This window comes from Equus caballus, chromosome 17, assembly GCF_041296265.1.
Source record: "Equus caballus isolate H_3958 breed thoroughbred chromosome 17, TB-T2T, whole genome shotgun sequence".
Classification (NCBI taxonomy): domain Eukaryota; kingdom Metazoa; phylum Chordata; class Mammalia; order Perissodactyla; family Equidae; genus Equus; species Equus caballus.
The window spans coordinates 65,340,823-65,363,476 of NC_091700.1; the positions used below are offsets into that span (position 1 = coordinate 65,340,823).

At 34.6% G+C, this 22,654-nt stretch overlaps 2 long non-coding RNA genes across 6 annotated transcripts in view; both read left to right on the forward strand.

The window, feature by feature from the left end:
• The first annotated feature begins 5,422 nt into the window (after positions 1–5,422).
• On the forward strand, positions 5,423–8,112 carry LOC138918470 (uncharacterized). The gene is made up of 2 exons (XR_011427874.1): positions 5,423–5,869; positions 5,981–8,112. It is a non-coding gene; the product is annotated as an uncharacterized lncRNA (long non-coding RNA).
• A 7,036-nt stretch (positions 8,113–15,148) lies between these two features.
• LOC138918533 (uncharacterized) overlaps positions 15,149–22,654 on the forward strand; it is a 116,459-nt gene continuing 108,953 nt past the window's right edge. For all 5 annotated transcript variants that reach the window (XR_011428003.1, XR_011428002.1, XR_011428005.1 and 2 more), the window contains exon 1: positions 15,149–15,371. This is a non-coding gene — a long non-coding RNA (uncharacterized lncRNA). The remainder of the gene's footprint in view (positions 15,372–22,654) is intronic.

Sequence of the window (22,654 nt, forward strand, 5' to 3'; positions counted from 1 at the left end):
TATAGATAACATACATATGTTTATATATATTTCAATTGTTTGTATCAATTGCTAAAATATATTTTGCCATAAAAGCTATTAAAATAATACTTAAACTTACAAAAAATCAAATTAACGTTTTACTATTCAGTGGGCTAACCTATGAGTCTTTTTTGAATGAAATGAAAGATAGTTAGTTTGCTTTCTTAGCAAATTTGTTTCCTGGGGTTATATAGTATTTGTCGTCTTGTTCAAAATTAGCTGATAATTTTTAACACATCTTTTCTTTTGTTTGTACTGAAGCTCCTTTTAATACTGCTTGGTTTGCCTAGTTTTGTATATATGTGTCAGATAAAGTACTTTTGTATGATAAATGAAGACATGAAGTATAATTTTGAATGCTTGGTATTTCTGACTCCAACATCAATGCTAAAATTTTAGAGTAGGTGGAATGAGGAGTTCTCCTCTGTTGTTTTCTTTTGATAGGAAGAGCACCTGCAAATAAAGTACTTTCATATCTACTAGTTTGGCACCTTGATTCTATTCTTGAACTGATGGCTGTTTGACATTCCATGATGAATGGTGTGTCAGCTATTTCAGATTTTTCTGTTACTAGAATTACATTTCTAATGTAAGGATGGGTTATTATTAGCTAAAGCTTTTATTTCCTGGGATTAGGTAAAATGAAAAGGGTTATTTCTGTTGATACACGCCATTTCACATTGCAATGCAACTATTCAACTGAAAACGTCCTTAGATTTCTATTTGAATGGTCAAGGAATGGCTGATTATGTGTTATTGGCCTTTAAAGGGACAGTGTCGCTAATAGTCAAAACATTTATTTATTTAATAATTCTATAGTCTTAAGAGCTATTTAAATTTTCTTTCTCAAAATTTTCTTGCAATAGTACTAAAAGACTTCAAGATATTTAAAAAAATATTTGAAATGGAAACATTACTTTTGGATAATGTCAGATTAAATTTTACATTCCTATCTAAAAACAATACTTGCTTACCTTGGCTAGATGTATTTTTTATCAACCATTTAGCAATCACACACATTTAGGAATTTTTATAAGCACTTGCCATTATTGGGATACATTACCTTATATATTAGCATGTTTCTTGAAACTGTTGAGAAAGGATACAATTGATTCAGTAAGCACCAAGGGATTTTTCATGGGAGTGAAAATGTAGCAAAATAGTTTATGGTGAAGATAGTTTATGGGAGCAAGAGTTATTCCTCCGTGGGTGAGCAAGACTTACGCCTGCCATACTTAGCACAGATAATTGGACCTACATAATGCCCAAATTATTAAAGATCATCATGTGCCTACTATTGCAAATAGTATTGTATATGAAATAAAACATAAATTTCTGAAGAAAAGAAAAAATGCCGTAATTTCTCCAAATCATTATAACACGGAAATATAAAGACCACTATTAAATCTAGCACTTCTAAAGGAAGAAGTTATATCATTTAATGAAATGATAACCTTGAATAACATTTAGACAACAGGTTAAAAAACATATTTCAATAATACTGCAATAAACAAATTTTAAAGAGTAAAAAATACACAAAGCATGAAGAGTATAATCATAGTTATATAAGTGGCCCATTTGAATATGTGCTATATTCTTATATTTACAATTGAATAACTATTTTTTTTTCCGAGAAAGATTAGCCTTGAGCTAACTACTGCCAGTCCTCCTCTTTTTTTGCTGAGGAAGCCTGGCCCTGAGCTAACGTCCGTGCCCATCTTCCTCTACTTTATATGTGGGATGCCTACCACAGCATGGTGTGCCAAGCGGTGCCATGTCTGCACCCGGGATCCGAACTGGCACACCCCGGGCCGCTGAGAAGCCGAACGTGCGCACTTAACCGCTGCGCCATCGGGCCAGCCCCTGAATAACTATTTTTTAAAACTTGGGCAAATATATGAATGTAGCTATAAAACATAATATCCAAAATCTATTCAATAATCCTAAAATTTTTGACAATAGCAATAAAGAAAATTATTCAATAATAGCTAGTCTGCATGTATAATGAATATAAAATAAAGTTCACTTGTTGCATTACTGCTCATAGTCAAAATTATTAAAAATTAAATGAGGAAATATACATTGATGATGGAAATTTACCATAATGCTAAAATACTAGGTTTTTAAACATCATCCTAAATAACCATAAGTGAAGAGCCCAAGCCTTCATAAGCATGTGAACCGGCTCATGCTATTTTCTGTTTTAATGTTGATATGGCCTCTGAAAGTGAGAGTTTAACATGAAAACAAGATGAGAAGTCTTCCATATGAGGACAGTAACAGCTGTATTTCTAATGTCCCTGTCTAGGGCATTATGTGTTTTCCTGCTTCTGTGTTTAACACGTGCTAGTTTCCTGCCACTATTCTGCAAAGTGTGCTCTTGTAGCCCACGTAGACAGAGGAAGAGAGGAAAAAATATTCCCTTTTTTAAGGAGTGCCAGCACCCCAGTCACCTCAGTCTTTCTAAGTCGATAACATGACTCCTCTGTTCTTGTTTTCAATTTCTCCACGGGAGAATTACAACCTTGGAAGTCTGAGGAGGGTTGGATTTCTGTAACCCCTTGCAGGCCAGTGAGTGCTACAGTTTCCTCTCCCTCTCTCCTCCCAACCTCTCTCTGCCTCTCTCTGCCTCTCTCATTTTCTTTCTTAGTACAAATTTGCTGGCCCAGGATTTTCAATACAGAAATGATCATTTTTACAGCATGAATTTTGTGTTTCCTGGTGTGTTTTAATGATAGGCTAATTCAAGGCTCCCATCTCACTTTGACTGAGAGGCTATGGCTTTCATGCTGACCCCTACTCTTCTAGTCTGTTCTTTAATTGAAGCCAAGACCAAAAAATCCTACATAGATGCAGGAGCAGATTGGGAAGGGTGATTTCTCCTTTCCTGATGTAGTGTTCGTTTTTTCATAGGTTTAGACAGTCACCCAGTCAATAAGTATTCATGGGCTACCATCTGAACATTATTTGATAGGCCTTGGGGCTGATGGAGACTCTCACTCCCCCCAAAATAATAAGAAGAACACCATCTCTACCTCCCTTGACAAGAACATGGGAACAAAGCCTGATAATTACTTTAAATAGGTATCCTCAGAACAAAGGTTAAACTATTCCAGGAATGGAGAAAAAGGGAAGGGTGTTGAGAATTGCACATAGAATAATTCTGTTTTTCTTACCAGTCTTTTTATCTCTCCTGACTTTTTTAATGAGAAAAGGTGAAGATCTAGCTATGGGCGTAGATGGTGTTCCCACCTGGACTTCTCCCAAGCTGACTGTACCCAGAGACAGTTCACCAATATCCATCACTCTGACTCAAGTCCTATAGAAAAGATCGTTTCCTCTATAATTAGTACTGTGCAACTTCATGGAATCAAAAGTAAACCACCTAATAAATGAATTATAGGACATTAAAACATAATACACTGTTTCAAACTATGCTCAACATTGTTCTAACTGTTTTTATTACATATTGTTAGGTTAAGGCTCACACTCTTCTTAGAGCTGCTTTAGAAATAGGAAGGGCAATTTAAATGCAAAATGCCTTTTTTTTTTCAAAGAGGGTGTAAACCTATAAATGCATCGTTGCACACGTGGATGAACTTTTCATAAAAATGGAAAGTGAGTAATGAGGTGCATCTATCTCCCCAGTATGATTACTTATGAAATTCTACGGCAGGCACATTCCTCTATGATTAAATAATTCTCAATAGTTCTCTGCCAAATTTTTTTAAATTTCGCTTGGATTTTATTTGTGAATGTTTTTATTTCAGATTCCATGAACTCAAATATTTCTCTTATCTCTCCCATGAATGTACTAACATATATCTCTTATCACTTCTTAATATTTACTTCCAGAAGTAATAACCAATTTAGAGGGTGACAGTGCTCAAAAATACTTTGTCTATTTTGAGAGATGTATATAACATTGGATTTTTCATATCTCCATCCCCAAATCAGTTTATTATTTGAGATAGTATTCTTAAAATATATACACACTATACCTAACATCTTGATATTTGTTTACCTAGATAGGTCAATCTATACTCAGAAAGTTCATGGGGACATTCTTCTCTCTTGAGGCATTGATTGAGCATGGTTACAGCAAAGTGTCCACTAGGGAGAGCTGCCTTACAGCATACCACAACTACCAGCACTGCCACTCTTGATAATTCTCCATCATCAGTAACAGTAATGGAAAAAACAACAGTACCTTTCCCAACTAGGTAAATTTAGTAATAGCATCTTCCCAACATCCAATATTATTGTGTGATCATATTTGTGATTCACAGGTATCTGGAACTGCATAAATCATCAATTTTGGACCTTGCTACCATTACAATATGGAATGAACCATGTTTCAAAATATTTTTACTTTCCAATTCCTCACTCCTCTTTGGCTGAGTGAAACTAATTTTATAATAATATTCCTGATTATAAGAAAGAAAAATCACCATGTGCATCACATTGAATATTGTAAAAAATTGAATTATTTAAGAATAAAATAAACTTATACAGAGAAGAACTAACTTTTAAAGGCAAAGCACTGTCTTCAAACATTAAAAATTTATTGATGAAGAAACTGCCGAAACTAGATAGTTTTAACTGTGGAACGAGGTAAATAAACTCTGCCACAATTTTAAGAAAGGAGGGTATATATTTTAAAGATTATAGTATTATATTATCCCTATAAAAGGTTAGCATTTTCAAATCACTGTACCAATGTTAAGTAAGAGAGAAAGTTTGCATTGGATTTTGTGTTTTAAGATCATTTTAAGCACACCTTATTTCATTTTAAAAGGGAACAAATAAGCCAAATCATTCAGATTGGCTAGCAAAATAAAATTCCTCACCTAATACGCATAATTTAGACGTAACTTGTAAGACCATATGTGCTTAAAAACATAGCATTACTGTGTTATATTAGATCTTCTAAATCATATTTTTAAAAATTACAACCTAAACTATTTTTGTTAATATATTTACATTGTTGGCCTCAGTTACATATGCCTGTTGATTTGTGTACAACATTTACCGGTTGTTCCTTTTTCCTTTTCTCTGGATTTGCTTATTATCCTTCCACATCATTTAGCTTTGGTTCTAGCCTAACAATTTTTCTATTTTGCAATTGAGTCTAAAGGGAAATGTTATTAAATCAGGGAATTCCATAAATATTGGTTAAAAGTTATAAATAGGCTGTCTTCGGTATTTGTCAACATAGAGTTCTTTCAATTAAAATATTTCCTGGCTACCACAGCGTGGAAGCTGCGGAAATTGGCTCCACATCCAGCTGGCTGATTCAGTAAGAAATCAGCTGGCCTCAATTTAGATTTCTTTTCTTTTAAAGCAGTGCCAAATTGAGGATTAGTACATTGTGGAGAGGGAGGCGGGCAGCTCCACCCCTGATCGGCCATTCTTCATTCCCTAGAATGGGCTTGCCTTCCCAGCCCCAGCTGTGCACTGAATTAATCGACACGGGGAGCTTCTCTCTCTACACCGTTTCCACATGCTCATCAAGGTCCCGCACCACTTCTGACAAAAGCAAATGTGGCTCTTCTGACTCGGGATTTGGGAGACTTTACTCAGGCCTTAAATGTAAACATACACCAAACACACACACACACACACACACAGCTTTAATTGCATATTATGAAGACAGTCAACAGTTAACGCCGAATCTTCGGAAAACTGAATAAGACGATAACAAACAAGAGCGGTTCTGCAGAAAGGTCCGTCTCAGGAAATGAGTATGACTTCACTTCTCCAGAAATGGTTCTTCCAAACAAAGTGGGTGAGAATAATTTAGTCAGCAACTAGCCCGAGAAGGGATGCTAATCCTTTTCATTGCCAGGTACAAATATTTATGTTATTATCCCATTACTGCCCCTTCTTACAGTAACTTCTACTCATATTTCCCAGAGCAAAGTCTAGCACGCTAACATTTTCATGTTCTGTTTTGCAGCTTCTAGGAGCACACGGGTCAGCCAGGTGACTTGATGAACTTATCTTGCTTTGCTACCGCTAAGGAAGTATACCTCATGTATATAATTTTATTGTGCTATTGTTCCTACAAACCGTGACCATTAGGGAAAAATTTAGTCCTTATTTTTGAAGTATTATTGATGATAATGTCTAAGAAAATTGCTTGGGGTTATGACTTCGCTCAAACTGTGAACCTGCTAACCATATTTGTTTAGATTTAGTCTTGGTTTATATAATCATCTATCTGTAGACCATGAAAGTAATATACTGTCTGTATTTTCATAAATATCCACCAAAAACATTATATTATAACTGATTAAAAGATTTTTGAAAGAAAAGTAAAGACAATACAAAAAATTTTAGCAGAGAAATTTTACCAGAAATTTTATTTCAGCTCATTTTTCTGATAGCTTAAGATTTACTTTATAATTTGGATAAATGAATAGAAAATGTATATAGAGAGGAGCTCCTGACTGGTCATCCTGTGAGGACTTACAGAAATCTTACTAGTGGAATTAACATCAGAAAAAATATCTATAATGAAAAATGTTGACAAATATATTTCATGGCCTGGTCATCTGTGTCTTTACCTATGAGTACATGTTGTACATCTCAATTTAAATTCTTAACAACCACTGGTTCTTTAACATGTTCCAGGTCCAAGGTCATCAGCTACTGTTTCCTGCCAGCAAAGCTAAGTCACTAAAAGTTAACTTTCAGGTTTTCCTACTGATTTCCATAAGCTTGTAATAGTAGGCCATGAAGTTATCAAACCTTCATCTGTGAAAAACTTATCTAAAGTGGTTGAAAAAATAGGAGATGCACTTGAAAACATCAGGTTGGGTGTATTGAAATAAAATAAGAATTACATAAAGAAATGAAAAGTACAATGTCGGTCCCATTGTTGGCTTCTGCTTATCATTCCTGGCTGAAATAGAAACTTCAGATAAAAGAATTGACTTGTAAATGTGAAAGTTAACTCCGTTTATACAAAAAGCGTATTTGCCTCCCTTCTTTTCAGATGTGAATTTTAAAATCTGTATTATATTTGTGTGTTTGGAGAGAAACAAAAACAATAGCAAGAAGAAAACAGGAAAATAAATATACGTATGGATCAAAAAGCAATTTAGATGGCAATTGCTCGAGTAGCGATGAAATAGTTTCTGGTGCCAGACTAAGTCATTTGGATCCTTTGCCGCTGTTGTGTTGTATGGGATCCCATAGGAAAACAAAGGGAAGTGCTTTTCATTTTTGGCCACAGCGCTTGAAAATATACAAGGAATGGGGAGGAAAAGAGGGTGACATCAATGGTCATAAAAATGTGACCTTCGGCTTGATAGCATAAGACAAATAAAAGGTTTCCACAGCACCTGGCATTTAAACATTAAAGGAAATTGTGAGCACAACCCACTCTTTTACAATGGAGCTAAGTATTATTGTGTGTTTCCAAATATTCCTCATACTCGTTTTGGTCACTGAAAACTCAGTGTGCTACCTCGGAGAAGGACAAAACCCTCAGAAGCTATGCTGAACAGGAGTCGTCTTTGCCACTTTGGGTAAAAGTCCTGTGAATTTGTGTTGGAGAACAATCTTCCACTGGCTGCAGTCTGATCCTTCTGCCAGTCCAAGAGACTGTCCTCACTGAGAAGTGACTCAATAAACCAGGTGGCCTCTCTGCCTGGAAGTGAAGCTTCCACAAAGGATTAAAAGACAGGAGACCTTGGGGTTGGTTTAATCTTAAAGAATTGTCCCCCAATTCTGTGAACTTGGGGACGGTACAGCTGTCTTAATTTCAGTGTTTTCCCAACATTTTTCCTCAGCTTGCTCATCCCTCATGCTCATAACTTTCCCGTAAGTTTTTCTGTTTGCTTAAGTTATCCAGAGTTAACCTCTCCTAAAACCGAAGACTAGAAGTAACGTGAAGTGGTTAACTTTGTATGAACTGATAGAATTACAGTTTTACACTTTTATTATAATTTTCTAATTACAATTTACAATTACAATTTTATTAAGGATAGAATAATGTATTGACTATACTATGAATGGGAATATATATAATCTATTCGAATTTAATGCTCCTTCTCCAAATTAAAATAATAATAAAACTAAAAAGCTAATGTGTCCTTTTTTTCTGTGATTGCTTTTGAATTGACCCGTAACCATATCCTCCTGACTTCCCAGAAGGTCAGAATAGGGTTCTGCTGGAGAAATGAAGAACTGAGGGCTCTTGAGGAAAGTTTCCTTTATCTGGGCATAGGATAGCCCTTACAGAATTTTCTTTATTAGAAGTAGGTTCCATTACAGTCTTTTCTTTACACTGTATTTAACATACAAGGAAATATAAAAATTCGCTGTCTTGCCTAAGAAGGAAAAGACATGAAACTTACAAATATACATATATGTCTACATATTTACATGTAACTTTTAAAATAAAGTTTCCATAAATTTAGTCATTGGAAAAAGTCTGTTGGTTACTTTTTTTTTTTTTTTTTTTGGTGAGGAAGATTGGCCCCGTGGGATGCTGCCACAGCATGGCTTGATGAGTGCTGTGTAGGTCTGTGCCTAGGATACTAACCTGCAAACCCCTGGCTGCCCCAGAGTGCAAACTTAACCACTACACCACCAGGCTGGCCCCTGGTTTTTTCATTTTAATACTTTATAAGTTAATTTACCTTTAAACATCTTTTGATAGCACTATTAAAATGTTCTTGTTTTTAGATTTGTTTTTGGTAGCAAAGCTGTAGAATTCTAGTTAAGAAGTTGGATTTCACATCAGACACCATGAGTTCACAGCCTACCTCTTTCACTGAGTAATTTTACAACATTACACAAATTTTAAAATGTTTCTAGCCTCAGTTTCTTCTTCTATAAGTTGGAAAAAATAATTATAATACCTATATAAGATGATTATTTGGAGAATAAAAAGTGTTTGCAAAGTGCCTGACACATTGTAAATACTCAATAGATGAAAATTATAATAAATAAAGTATACGCAAATGGTAGCACTGTCCTGCAATTAGTAGAAATAAACCCTCAGCTTTTCAGAACAGGATGCTAGATTGTGTTTATCTGAATGTGCTCCATGGTCTAGTCACTCTTGAATAATATTGACAACATTTTAGACTTATAAATTGGTATAATCAATGACTAAGCAGCAAAAAGTAATTTAAAAATTATATGGGAATCAAATTCATGATTTTGGCCTTCATAATGTTGTATCCTAAACAAGTGAGAGAGAACATAAATATATATCCTCAAAATCATAGAAACTGAGAATTGTGTCTCTTTCAAACTTCAATCTACCCGTCTGTTCAATCTCTCAATACCATATTTACCCACAAAAATGAAGAGTAATACCAGTTGCAAATTGAGCAATAAGATATTACCACTCCACTCTGAGAAAAAAATTATGTATTTCCATGAATTATATGTATAAATGCTATTTCTTCTCAGATATATATTTCTACTTCAGCTCTTTTCTTAAATTGACTCCTAATATGCACACCCAGACACTTATATCTCAGTGGCAAATAAGATCTTTTGAAACACCTTTCAAGCTTTTTTGTAAGTTGTTGTTTACATTCAGATCTTTCTATCTTTTGCTTTGATGGAACAAATGACATCTCTTTATCTGGATTTTATGAAGTTTCTCACAACTATCATCAGCATCACTTAACATGTCATTGTGATCAGGTCTCAAGAAAATAAAACTACCTAATAGGATTTCTGATAACCAGGGATGTGGGCTATGATTTAAGCATCTTCTTCTGTACACCTACCACTTACATAAAATTAAGAATTAGTTGATTGATATTACCAAGGCAGTAAAATATCGCTACTTGTTTGATTAGGGAAATTTGTTTGCTTTGTTTTATTGTATTATATTGTATATAGAATGATTTAGAGCTATTGTTTCCATTGTATTTCTCCACCCCCTGACCTGGAGTAGCTAGTAAAATTAATTTTCTTAAATTCTTTGGTTTCAAGTGCCATGTTTTTCTTTCCTCCGGGACTCTGTAAGATAGGTGTACCGTTAAGAGGCCATTAGCAAGACTGAAATTCTTAACCCCTTTTTAAAGAGACATCCATAGAAGTAAGAAATTATCACCATTAGAGGATCAACCTCTGCTGTTTATTTGCCTGTGAACCTTGCTAAGGTGGAAGTATTCCAACAAGGTCTAAAGTAAACAAAAAGTTAGGTTGGGATAGAAAAAGAAAGGACAATTCTACTACGGAGGAGGCTAAGGAAAAAAGGATTTAGTGTGCAATATTAGTGAGAGATTTGTTTATTTAAATAGCTTATTATACTTGCATTTTGATGACTCTTATTTCCACACTCTGCTTTCCTAACACTTTCCTACATATAAGAAAGTGTTTTTCTGCACCTCTACACTAATGATTCCTCACTCAGCAAGGCTTGCACTTATTAAAGCTTTTTATTGCCACTTTGCTTAAAGAGGTGTTTGAACTCTAGCAGGTAGGCAAATCCAGAAGGGAAATTCACTTGGAAGTATTCATAATGGAATACAAGAATGAAAAATAAAATTATTGCTGTGGACTACACTTTCTTTTTTGTGGTCTCTGCAGATACATCAGGTTGTTGCACTTTGACTTACAATGTGAAATAGATCTTCTCTGGGTTCAAATACCTAACAGTGTAAGAAATTCCTTCCCATTCATCATTGTGTGAATGTTAGGATATGACCTATTGAAGATATAACAACATAGGCTCATTATTTCTTTCTCCTCAATAAGAAAGTATTCTGAAGAAAATGCATGGTGCTATTACAAATCAACTCTCATTTTCCAACAAATGGTTCAACCGATCTTCAATAATCCTGTTTTCCAGTAACTGTTTCCCATTGAAAAGTTTTTTCTTTTTATTTTCCATTGTTTTCTTGATTAAAAAGTGTAATAATAGAGATAACAATGGGTGTTAATAATATTTTGCTGAATGTCTTCCCATTAAAAATTTTTACTGTGAGCAGCCTGCGACGCGCTCATAGATGGACAATATACTTACTCTTTATAGGAATGATGACAACTCTTAATTTTTATTACTATTATTTTTAAAATTCCTTTATTGTCATTTTATTGGGATTTCAGGAGGGAGAGAAAGTAGAGGGTTTTATTCAATCCACCATTGGTGCCTGGAATATAGATTTCATTTTCTTTCTTTTCTGAAAGGAAGATTGGCCCTGAACTAAAATCTATTACCAATCCTCCCTTTTTTTGCTTGAGGAAAATTGCTGCTGAGCTAACATCTGTGCCATTCTTCCTCTATTTTGTATGTGGGATGCCGCCACAGCATGGCTGATGAGCCACATGTAGGTCTGCACCCGGGATCCAAACCTGAGAATCCAGGGCCGCCAAAGCGGAGTGCGCAAACTTAACCACTATGCCACCAGGCTGGCCCCTGAATTTTTATTTTAAGATGAGTCACGAGGGTCCCAAATCCTTCGAATTATCTAAGAAGTAGAAATCTTGAGCCTTAAAATTTCTTTTATGCTATGCCTTCGTTAGTTTTCAGCATTCAACCAGCATTTATTCCATGCCTATTTTAAATGATAAAACGGGCCTGTACTCTAAAATGAATGAAGAGTGGCTGAAAACCTGAAGGACCGTAGATACCACTCACTTGAACACAGTGTTAGAGTTACATTTTCAGAAAGAAGGACGTACAGAGAGAGAGTTCTTACTTTGAGAGTATAGTAAGACGTCTTCCCCAGGGAATTGTTCAAGATGAGTAGGAGATGGAGAAGGAGCTTTCAGTTCAAGAATCTGCAGAAAGAGAAGGCGCAAATTGCCTTGTTTGTTTGTTCAGGAGATTATGAGCTGTCCGTTCCAGCAACAAGTTACTAACTAAGAATGAGGCACGAAGAGAAATGAGGGAAGTTTGGCAACAGGTTGTAAGTTTTTCTGTTACTGCTGCAAAGTTTCTGATTTTTTGTTTGATTTTGTATCTTAGTCAATGCACATTACAGTTAAGATCAACTCAGGCGATATTATAAAACCACTTTTTCATTTTAAGGGAGAGGTTCTATTTCTCCTTGTTGTGTGTAAGCCAGCAAAGGAATATTTTCCATTCAAATAGGTTATCATCAGCTCCTTATATTGTATCAAAAATGACAATTCTTCTCTGGGTGGGCCTGAAATTTTGGATGATAGTTGGAGTAATATTTAGTCATTGGCTAAGTATGCCAAGTCCATACAGGATTTTAAATATCAATCTATATAGAGAGTTGTTCAAGTGTACAAAATGCATGTGGCATTAGCTAGTAATGACATGTTAATACAACCTAACTCTCTTTTCTGTGTTGGAAGACCATGTAGGCATTTAGGTCTTCTGGATCTTTAAGTTCAGAACCATTCAGAATTTCTACCTGAGCCGTATTAGGCCATTTAGGGAATCAGAGTTGTCTTTGCCTCAAGGAGTAAAACGTATTTGCTTTTTTTGCTATTACACTGTTTTCCCTGCACTTTAGTACCAGTAAATAATTTACATAAAAACGAACAAAAAAGTGGCTAATATTTCCTTTTCGTCCACAAGGTGAGGAACTTTATACTCCATCTCTACCCACTTCCACCTCACCCTGTTGTGTTACATCTGGCTGATTTTCTTCTCAGGCACCAGATGGTGAGCCTTATAACTATTTCTTAAATTCTAGGCTTCAGTTGCTACTGTAGCTCTCCTAGTACAGTCTTCTAAGCATTACTCCCAGTATCTTAGGTCTCTGACAACTCCTGGAAGATGCTACTCTGAACTGCAGTTCTCTCATTTAGCAGCAAGCACTTGCTCTCCATTGCCTTCTGTAAACAGCCTCAATTGCTGTGTCCTCCTCTAGACCCATCAAGGTGCTTTCAAATGCCAACACCAGCATGAATCCTTCCCTCTCACCTCAGAAAGCAAGATTCTGCATTCTCTAAATTTCATTTAGATCTTTATTCTTTTGCAGAATCCTACCTTATACACTGCTGAATCATATGGACACATGTAGGCTCCTTGATACTAGAGGTAACACTTATTTAAATTTGTATTCCCAACACTTCAGCACAATGTCAAGCACTTACTAAATGCCCAATAAATGTTTGCTGATTCAGTGAAAGAGACTAAAGAATGAAGGGAGAAAGGAAAGGAGGAAAGAAGGAAGAAAGAAAAAAAAAGGAAGAATAAAGGAAAGAAAGACAGGTTTTACTGACTGTAGCAAAATTTTAGGTTTTATTTTATTTTCTGTTTCTCCAAGAATGCCCTGTAATGAATACTTTCTCTTCCTTCCTTCCTTCCTTCCTTTCTTTCTTTCTTTCTTTGCTTGAGGAAGATTCTCGCTGAGCTAACATGTGTGCCAATCCTCCTCTACTTTGTATGTGGGTCACCACTATAGCCTAGCTGATCTGTGGTGTAGGTCTGCGCCCAGGATCCAAACCCGCAGACCTGGGACACTGACTTGGAGTGCACCAAACTTAACCACTATGCCACAGGGTCAGTCCCAATATGTTCTTAATAGATAAATTTATATCCAATCTAGAAAACGTAAGACACAACACAAATGTGGTAAAATATATTTTATAATAATATTTTGAAGAAAAATTGGATATCTTGTATGCATTCCATTCCATGGACTTCACCTCAGTTTTTGTAAAGCAAAGATAAATTTTTCACATTTAAGATGGGAATAAATGCTGAAATTATCCCAATTTTCTATTATTTTCTTATTATTTCTTAACAGTGGAAATTAAAATATCAGAAAATGAGTTTTTATTCCAGAAAAAAAAGTTGTAAGGTCATCGAGCATTATTGTTCCTGTTGCAGTTAGCGAGGAATTTAGACCTATCACTCGACTTCTTGTTTGAAGATGTTTCTGGGAACAGAGTTGTTACATTTGTAGAGGGAAGCTACCAAATTCAATTCATGAACTGTTGTTTTTCCACACTATTACCCTATACATGCCTATTATTTTCTAGAAAGCCTGTCACTCATGACTATTTAGAAACACTTTCTTTGAGGTCAAAGAAGGAGGTTGCATTTGATGGTTTGTTTTGCCTCCCGTGGCTTCCTCCTTACTCTTGAAATAGATTCTTTCCAACAACGCCATCATCAAAAGGGGCATTTTCATGATGACAATAAGAATAAAATGTCTGATGACATAGCTTTTGGATTCAACATATTTATAAAGACAATAATTATAACTTTGACATTAATTGCAGCCCATTGGTGGTTTTTTTCCTCCTGCCCTTGCCAATAGGCCCTAAATCCAGGCTTCAATTTCTTTTGTATTCATTCTGCCTCGAATATAATGATTACCATTTAACTCGGTGGTTACATAATCCTAGTGAAATTTTAATGTGGACATCTTGCATTAACTTTCTTTCCTTTAACAACAACAAAAAAGGAAAAGGTGGCCCCTAAATAAATGAAACTCAATTTCACGGCACATTATCTCTCTCCATTCTTCCCTCACAGCTTTCATTTTCATTAAAATCACAGACAACCATAAATTAATAATTACTTCAGGTTGACTAAATGCAGGCCATACCATTTAGCTCTTGCTTTCCTACAGTGGCCCTTCTTGTTCATGCTGGAAAAATGTTAATTTAGATAATGTGGCTTGCCCCTTGTCTTATAATTCTGTTTTGCAGTTTCACTGATCTATAATGGTCTGTTCTTATTAGATAGTATTAACTTTATCTTTTGTTCAATCAAGCTTTACACTTTGCTTGGAAGATAACTATTGCAAACTCTCAGTTGAAATGTGTCATTATCTACGTATCTATTATATTTCAATCCTGCTCAAAATGCTTTCTGTGTTTACTAACTTATTTGTGATTCCATGCATTCACAAATGCCTTATCCATTAGCTTAAAGTGTGTGTTAGAGCCACTTAAAAGGAGAATTGAGATATATACACAAAATTCTAACCCTTTATAATTATGAGAATTTCAAATAAGCTATATTATTTCACATTTTAAAAGATTTCGGTAGTATTTGTTTCACTTAAAGAAGTAGTAACTAAAAATTCAATCCAGCTGCTTCTCTAGTTTCTCTGATATTTGAAAACTCTGCTCAGCCTTAAGACAAGTTATTGTATTGTTTACTTAAAACCCTACTTCCTTAGACAGCTTTTTAAGATAGGCATCTATTTTTATAGAGGGTCCAGAAGGAAAGCAGTTACACAATTGTACGTTAGTACACTGAGAACAATAAAATACAGGATCTGCCAGCTGAAATGGAAGTTAACAGTTTAGCCTCTGGCAATATTATTTTTGAGAATGCTTTCACTTTCTTAAGTTTAGGTAAAGCTAGTGGTTGATTTGAACTAAATAGAATTCACTCAGTACTTTAGAACGCGTGCTACAGTGAAGAATGGCTTCAGGTAAGTTAAATAAGCTTACCGTGTTTAACAAGGTTAAGTTAGGCTATAGAAAAAGAAAAACTCCTCGGTAAAAAATATATTCATATTTCTAACTTTACTTCAAGCTTTTGGAAAAATTAAGTAATTAATTGGTTGAAGATGTAATAGAGATCTTACCTTTAGCCCAAGGTATAAATCACTTACAGCATCCAATACAATGGTGCGCTCAATGAAATCCTTAAATAAACATTCTCACCATCTGGGCTATGGGGTAAATATTCCTCATTAAAACATTTCTCCTTTCCTTTGGATTATTACAGATCGGGTCTTTATTACTATCATCTAAATGGACAACCACATACTGCATGATTGTAAGACATCATATTTATTTCTGCTCAGTTGTTGAAGGATACAATTTTTAAAAACAAAATAAGGTAAATTACTTTTCAAGGAATATCCACCAACAACTAATTCACAGGCTAGAATCATTCAATAAGTTTTGACTCCCTTCATGTTATGGCAAATTTTAAAATAATAACCTGGATTAACTTTATTCGGTGTTAATCCACATACGTAATTGCCATCAAATTATCTAGTTTGTAGGTATTACGTTATGGAGAAACATGGCATTTTCATTATTTGATTTTCCAATGAATATTTTCCTTAACTAATGATAAATCACGTAAGCCATGTTTACCAATTATTATATCCTGAAAATGTCCCTGTGTATTAAAGACATGGTTGCCCTGAACCCCACAATCTAAAAAGTCCCAGAGGAGACATTTGAAATGGCTCAAACAATACAATAGTTTGAAATTGATCTGGGAATCTCATTTCCCTCTCTGTACCAAAGCTCAACTGTGTTTGCTATAAATATTATGATACTTTTCTGCACGTATTAGCATCTCTCAGTGCTTTAACTAAAACATAACTTGCCTAATACTACAAATTAATTTTACAGGCATTGTACTTTTAACCCGTCTATTCTAAAATTTATTTTTATAGTGGGAGCAACGGAAGAATCACAATGTGTTATGATATTTAAACTATTAATCTTTTTATATACTTAAATTTAAAAAGAAAAATTAATTATATTAGAGCTTCATCATTAAAAGCAACTAAATTAAGGGAATGATGTGTTGAAATATTAACAGATTGTTTTCTTTTGAGTCCCAGGCTAAAGATTTATGTATCCATTTCGAATAAGCCCCTCCTCCAATGTAGAAATACCACATTCTCTAATCGTTTCTTTTTGGGTCTATTTTGTAGTCAGATATGTTTTTATATTATAGTATGTGACGTTTTTGTAAATCGTAAAAAGAAGCAAAAGACATACTTTGCTTAAAGGGTACACTTGCTAATTGCTTATGTGAAATTGACTGAATGGACTTTGTTGTCCTGCAGGCTTCATATCTCTGACCCATCATGTAGCCTTTCGTGATGTTTTGACAAGCTACTTATATTCTTTGAACTTCAACTATTTCTTCAGTAAAATGAGGGTAGACTTGCATCATAGAATTGTTTTGAAGATTAAGCGGTAAAATATTTTAAAGTGCTTGGCAAAGTAAGACCTCTAAATAATACTTGCTAGTCCTTTTATTTTACCCTTCAAAATTAACAGCTAAATGGAATTTGATTTTTTTATTAAGATTAAATAGGAGTTAATTATTTAGAAAATAGCTTATATTTTTTTATAATGTGGGAGGGCTGTTTGTATTTTTTCTCAAGCTTACCGTAAAAGAGAAAATATTATGCTAGAATGTAGAGTTGCAAGACACATGGCCTAATGCCTGTGAAGCTGTGGCTAATGTTAATAACTTTCAAGCAGCTATGTTAATAGCTATGAAAAAGAATGGCAAGGGTTGGAAGATAGGAGAGTGGTTTGGGAGAGTATTTGGTTCCTTGAAACCAAAGAGTGAGAAGGTCTGTATTGGTCTCCTGTGTACCCTCCTGGGAATGCTCTTGGAACCCTGATGCCTATGACTGAGCTGGGAGACATAATAGAAGTCCCCATATCCAAAGGCACTCTTCCACTAGAGCCACCTGCTCGGAATAGATCCTAGAAACCTAGCTATGGTGCATGGGCAGTACATCAAACATAAACTGAAAAACTTATTTTCAGAACACTTCCAACAATCTGTTGAGATTGGTTTAAGGGGGTCAAAGTCTTCCTTCCATCTCAAATCCCACAACATAACAGAAAACATATTTTAAAGAAGAATAAATCCACACTGACTCTGAAAAACTACTGTATTTTCAGTGGTCCATAAATACTGAAGAATTACGAAGGTTAGAAAATACATGGGTACAACTATAGAGAGAAACAAAACTGGAGGATACTTGAGCCCTAAACCCAGGCAGGCTGAAATACGACAGAGGTAGAAACAGTAGAGGCGAACCAGGCGGTGAGTCAGTCAGTGGTGTCACTGGCTTTTGGGAATGATAACTCAGGAGATGCATTTGGACCAGCCAGGTGGACCAGACTCTCCTTTTCTCCCTGATTGTTCTAAGCATTAGTAATAGTGATATTTCTAGTCAAACTATAGCAGTGAATCTAGTGCTTGGGGAAAATTGGTGGGATCATGCCTTGGCTAGGTACCCCCTACTCCCCAGAAAAGATATTCTACATGTCTACATTAGAGGCGATTGGCCAATCCTCAAAATTTCAAGAAAATCAATTAACAACAATAATAGTTAACAAATGTCAAAAATTTATATGACAGACACTATGCTAGATACTTTATATGCAGTATCTGATTTAATCTCTACAATAATTGATAATATTGGTCGTTCTACTTTATTTTATTTTAATTGGTGAGAAGTTTTCTTCTTGAAAGACCGAATAATAACCCTCAGGTCATACAGCTAAGAAATGAGAGAACTAACTTGCATTTGATCCTAAATAATCTGACCCCAGAGTGTTTGTTCTTAGCAGCCATGCTTGATGGATTATCAGAACTTTGGATCATCTCAGAATTATTCTGAAAGACAAAGGGATGGAGAGCCCGATAGACCATTTACTGTAACATTTGCCTCATAAGAGTTCCAAAAGAACACTTACCATATGATCCAGCAATCATGCTCCTTGGTATTTACCCAAAGCAGATGAAAACTTATGTCCACATAAAAACACGCACACAGATGTTAATAGCAGCTTCATTTATCATTGCTAAAACTTGGAAGCAACCAAGATGCCCTTCAGGAGGTGAATGGATTAATAAACTGTGGGACATCCAGACAATGGAGTATGATTCAGTGCTAAAAATAAATGAGTTATCAAACCACAAAATGACATGGAGGAAGCTTAAATGTATATTACTAAGTGAAAGAAGCCATTCTGAAAAATCTACATTCTATATGATTCCAATTATATGACCTTCTGGAAAAGGCAAAATTATGGAGACATTGAAAAGATCAATGGTTTCCAGGGGTTGGGGTGAGTGAGGGGAGGAACGAGTAGGTGAAGCACAGGGGATTTTTAAGGCAGTGAAAATACTCTGTATGATACTATAATTATAGATATATGTTATGATACATTTGTGCAAACACCCAGAATGTACAACACTACAAGAGAACCCTAAGGTAAACCAAACTATGGACTTTTGATGGTTATTTTGTGTCAATGTGGGTTCATCAACTGTACAAATGTACCACTCTCGTGGAGGATGTTGATAATGGGAGAAGCTATGCATGTGTGGGAGCAAGGACTATATGTAAATCTCTTTACCTTCCGCTCAATTTTAATATGGACCTAAAACTACTTTAAAAATAACAATATTTTTTAAAAACATAAATAAAAACTTCCAAAAGAGGATAAAAGACAAAGTAGGAATAATCAAGGAAATAATAGAATAAAGTAATTAAGAGCTGAAAACATGTCTTCAGATTGAAGGATACACTAAATACTGTACAGAATTAACGGAAAAGGCACACAGCTAGACAAATCATGACATTTCAGCATCACATGGATGAGAGAACATCCTAAAAGCTTGGAGGACCAAAAAGGCTGTTTTTCTAAAATTCAGGATTCTAAAAAAGCATTAACAAGTTTGTAAGGAACCGTAATTTTAAACCTGTGTCATTAATTACTTAAACCGTCATTTATATGTGAAACAGCAAAAACAACAAAATAAAGATATTTCAGATGAAAAAATACTCAAGGATAATACTCCATATAAATATTCTGTTCAAATATTGTCATAATTCTGTCACTAACTCTCTAGATGATCTTAAGGCATGTGGCATTTGAGAAAGGATATGGGTAGAAGGTCTGGACAGGAGGTTAATAGAAAAGGTCTTCCCTCCTTCATAAGAAAGATATAGATACTCATTATTTATAGATTGATAAAAAATAATTGTGTGTTAAATGATTGAAGATAATGAGATGAAGTCTATAAATAGGATATATCCCCTAAACCACTAGAAAAAAAAATGAAGGGAAGAAAGAAAGTGATGAAAATGCAAAGCCCTAAAAGAAAATATAAAGAATAAATAGTACAGCATGTTAATAAGCCCAAATTTATGAGTGATCCTAACAAACAAGATTGGGTCACCACCTGTACTAAAAGGCATAGATTATCCAAAATGATTTAAAGAAAATCTATGATAAAATGAAAATCTACATATGAGAAGCTAAAAGAAAGCAAAATTACACACATCTCAACATTTTAATATAATTGATTTGAAAATACATATATCAAGAAATATTTACAAATAGAAAGCAATTGTATCACTAGTAACATCAGACAAATTAGGATTCAAGTCAAAATTGGATGGATTGGGCTTTTTTATTTTGCTAAAATTTATAGTTCAATATGTATTTTGAAATATAAAAGAGAAAAGAAAGTGAGACGAGGCCAAATGACAAATGCAGAACATAAATAGTGAAAAATAAGACAAATTTTCATGTGCAATTGACATATAAAAAAACAAATTCTAAAAGTAGAGATATTAAAACATCAATAACAAAATTGTGTTGTACTAATATATCCATTGAATATTTAATGTAGCAAAAGAGAATGCATTCATTCAAGATACATAAAATTGTCACAAAAATTGACCTTTGAGTTCAAAAGAAAGGCTCGATAAAATAATTTTAAAAGCGTATTTTATGGGCTATACATCAGATTACAATGTAAGAAAATTAGACAATAGTAAAAGATAACACTTCTGTACTCCCCAATCCACTCATATTGACAATATTGTTTTTTAAGGAATCATTACATAATTACTGATTAATGATGAAATAAAAATGAAAATTATTAAATATTTTAAGTGCATTATATTAACAGTGTTTCCTATGGGGGAAAAAAAAACTTGTATGATATAGCCAAAGTATTGTTTGTAATATAAGATGTAAATGTAATGTATTAATTTAAAATTAACTTGTACTGAACCTAAAGGACTCCACTTACAGTTCCTCAAAACTTAGAATAACAAGAAGCAAAAACAGTTTAAAAAAATAGAGACAAAAACAAAAAACAATGGAACAGAAAATAATAAGGAAACAGGTTCCGCAAATATAACCCAAAGCTGGTTCTTTGAAGAAGATCAATAAAATAGCCAAACTTTTGCAAACCTGAATACGGGAGAATTGTGACGAGAAAAAGACAACATTAAAATTAGAAGAGATGTGTAAAAGAGGAGGTTAAAACTTTAAGATAATACATTTTCATGCTGAAAATATTGGAATATCCAAATAAAAATTACTAGGTAAGAATAATTGAAAGAGAGCTCATCAGGAATACAGAATTAATCCAATGACATGCCACTGGCAGATAAACAAATGAGCACTACTTTAAGCAAATATTCTTTAAATATTTATTCAAATATCATTATCAGGGAAGTGAACAATTATTGAAAACTAATCACACACTAGGCACTATTCTAAGAACCTTGTATGGATAATCTAATTTAATCCTCACAAAAAAACCCATGGGGCATGGAAAATTTATCTACATCACATTGCTAGGGTGAGTGCCCAAGCCAAGATTCAAACCTAAGCTGTTTGGCTCCAAAGTCCACACTTAGCCTCCATGCTGCTCTGCCTTCTGATAATAAAAGCATACACCTGCTTCCTTAGGTGTGTGACTCATATGGAGAATCTCATCACTCTTTTCTTTAGGTCTGACCAACAGCAAACTTCACCATCATCAGAGCATAAGTGAGCTATTTAAAATTTACTAAATGCTTTCTAAGTATGATGGAACAAGGGGTTTATGGTGTGGAGTACACAGCATTTTCTTAGAGAAATCTCCAGGTACCTCCTCTAGGATTATAGTTCCAAGGTCTCTTGACTCTTTTCCTCTGTAGCCCTTCATTTTCCTAGGAAGTTCCTAATATCCTCTTATTGGATCCCTAAATTTTTTACTTGAATTTCTCTCTATGTGTAGCAAAGAGCTTTGCAGTTTTCTCAACATTTATCTCAGTACATAAATATCCCAATCTACTCTTTAATAATGTCTTAATGCATGACAAAGTCTATCATGCCAAGGATAAAAGGGTTGTTTGCTATCAGAACAACAACTACCTCTTCTTATGAGGGTCCACACTTTGAAGGCACTGTGAGTTTGAGATACAAATTATTAAAAAATTTATCATATGCACTGATTGGTGTATTGTATAAAAAATTTAAATTAGATCAGTTGTACAAGAAGTCACTTTTGGAAAATAGAGTTAATACCACCATATCTATATTTATTTTAGTTGTGTTGTATTACTCCCTAGAGCTTACACCCCACCTGGAAATTTCTCCTATGTGACTTTGAATCCTTCTCTGTCTCTTGTCACTTTGGCTTATCAAGATAACGAGTAAAATAAGGACTTACAAAAGAAGATGACTATAAATCTTCAGCTATGCATATTCGTAAAATAAAAGATTCTTATTAAAACAAGCTATTTTCCATAACCAAGAGACAGTATAACATAAAAGTAAAAAGTACACAATCTAGATGCGGGCTGCTTGGTGTGAATCATGGCTCAGCCACTCATTGGCTATGTGAGCAGAGGGAAGTTTCATAGCCCATCAGAGCTCCAGGTTTCTCCCCTATAAAGGGATAACAGTAGCCCTACTTCAGAGGAATCTTGAGATTAAGTGAGATAATATGTAATAGCATTTAAGGATTAAAAAAAAAAAAAAAAGAGGAGGGGCAGCCCTGTGGCTAAATGGTTAAGTTCGTGCACTCTGCTTCCGTGGCCCAGGGTTCAGATCCTGAGCAGGGACATGGCACCGCTCATCAGGCCTCTGTTGAGGCGGCGTCCCATATGCCATAATTTGAAGGACCGCAACTGAAAAAATACACAAC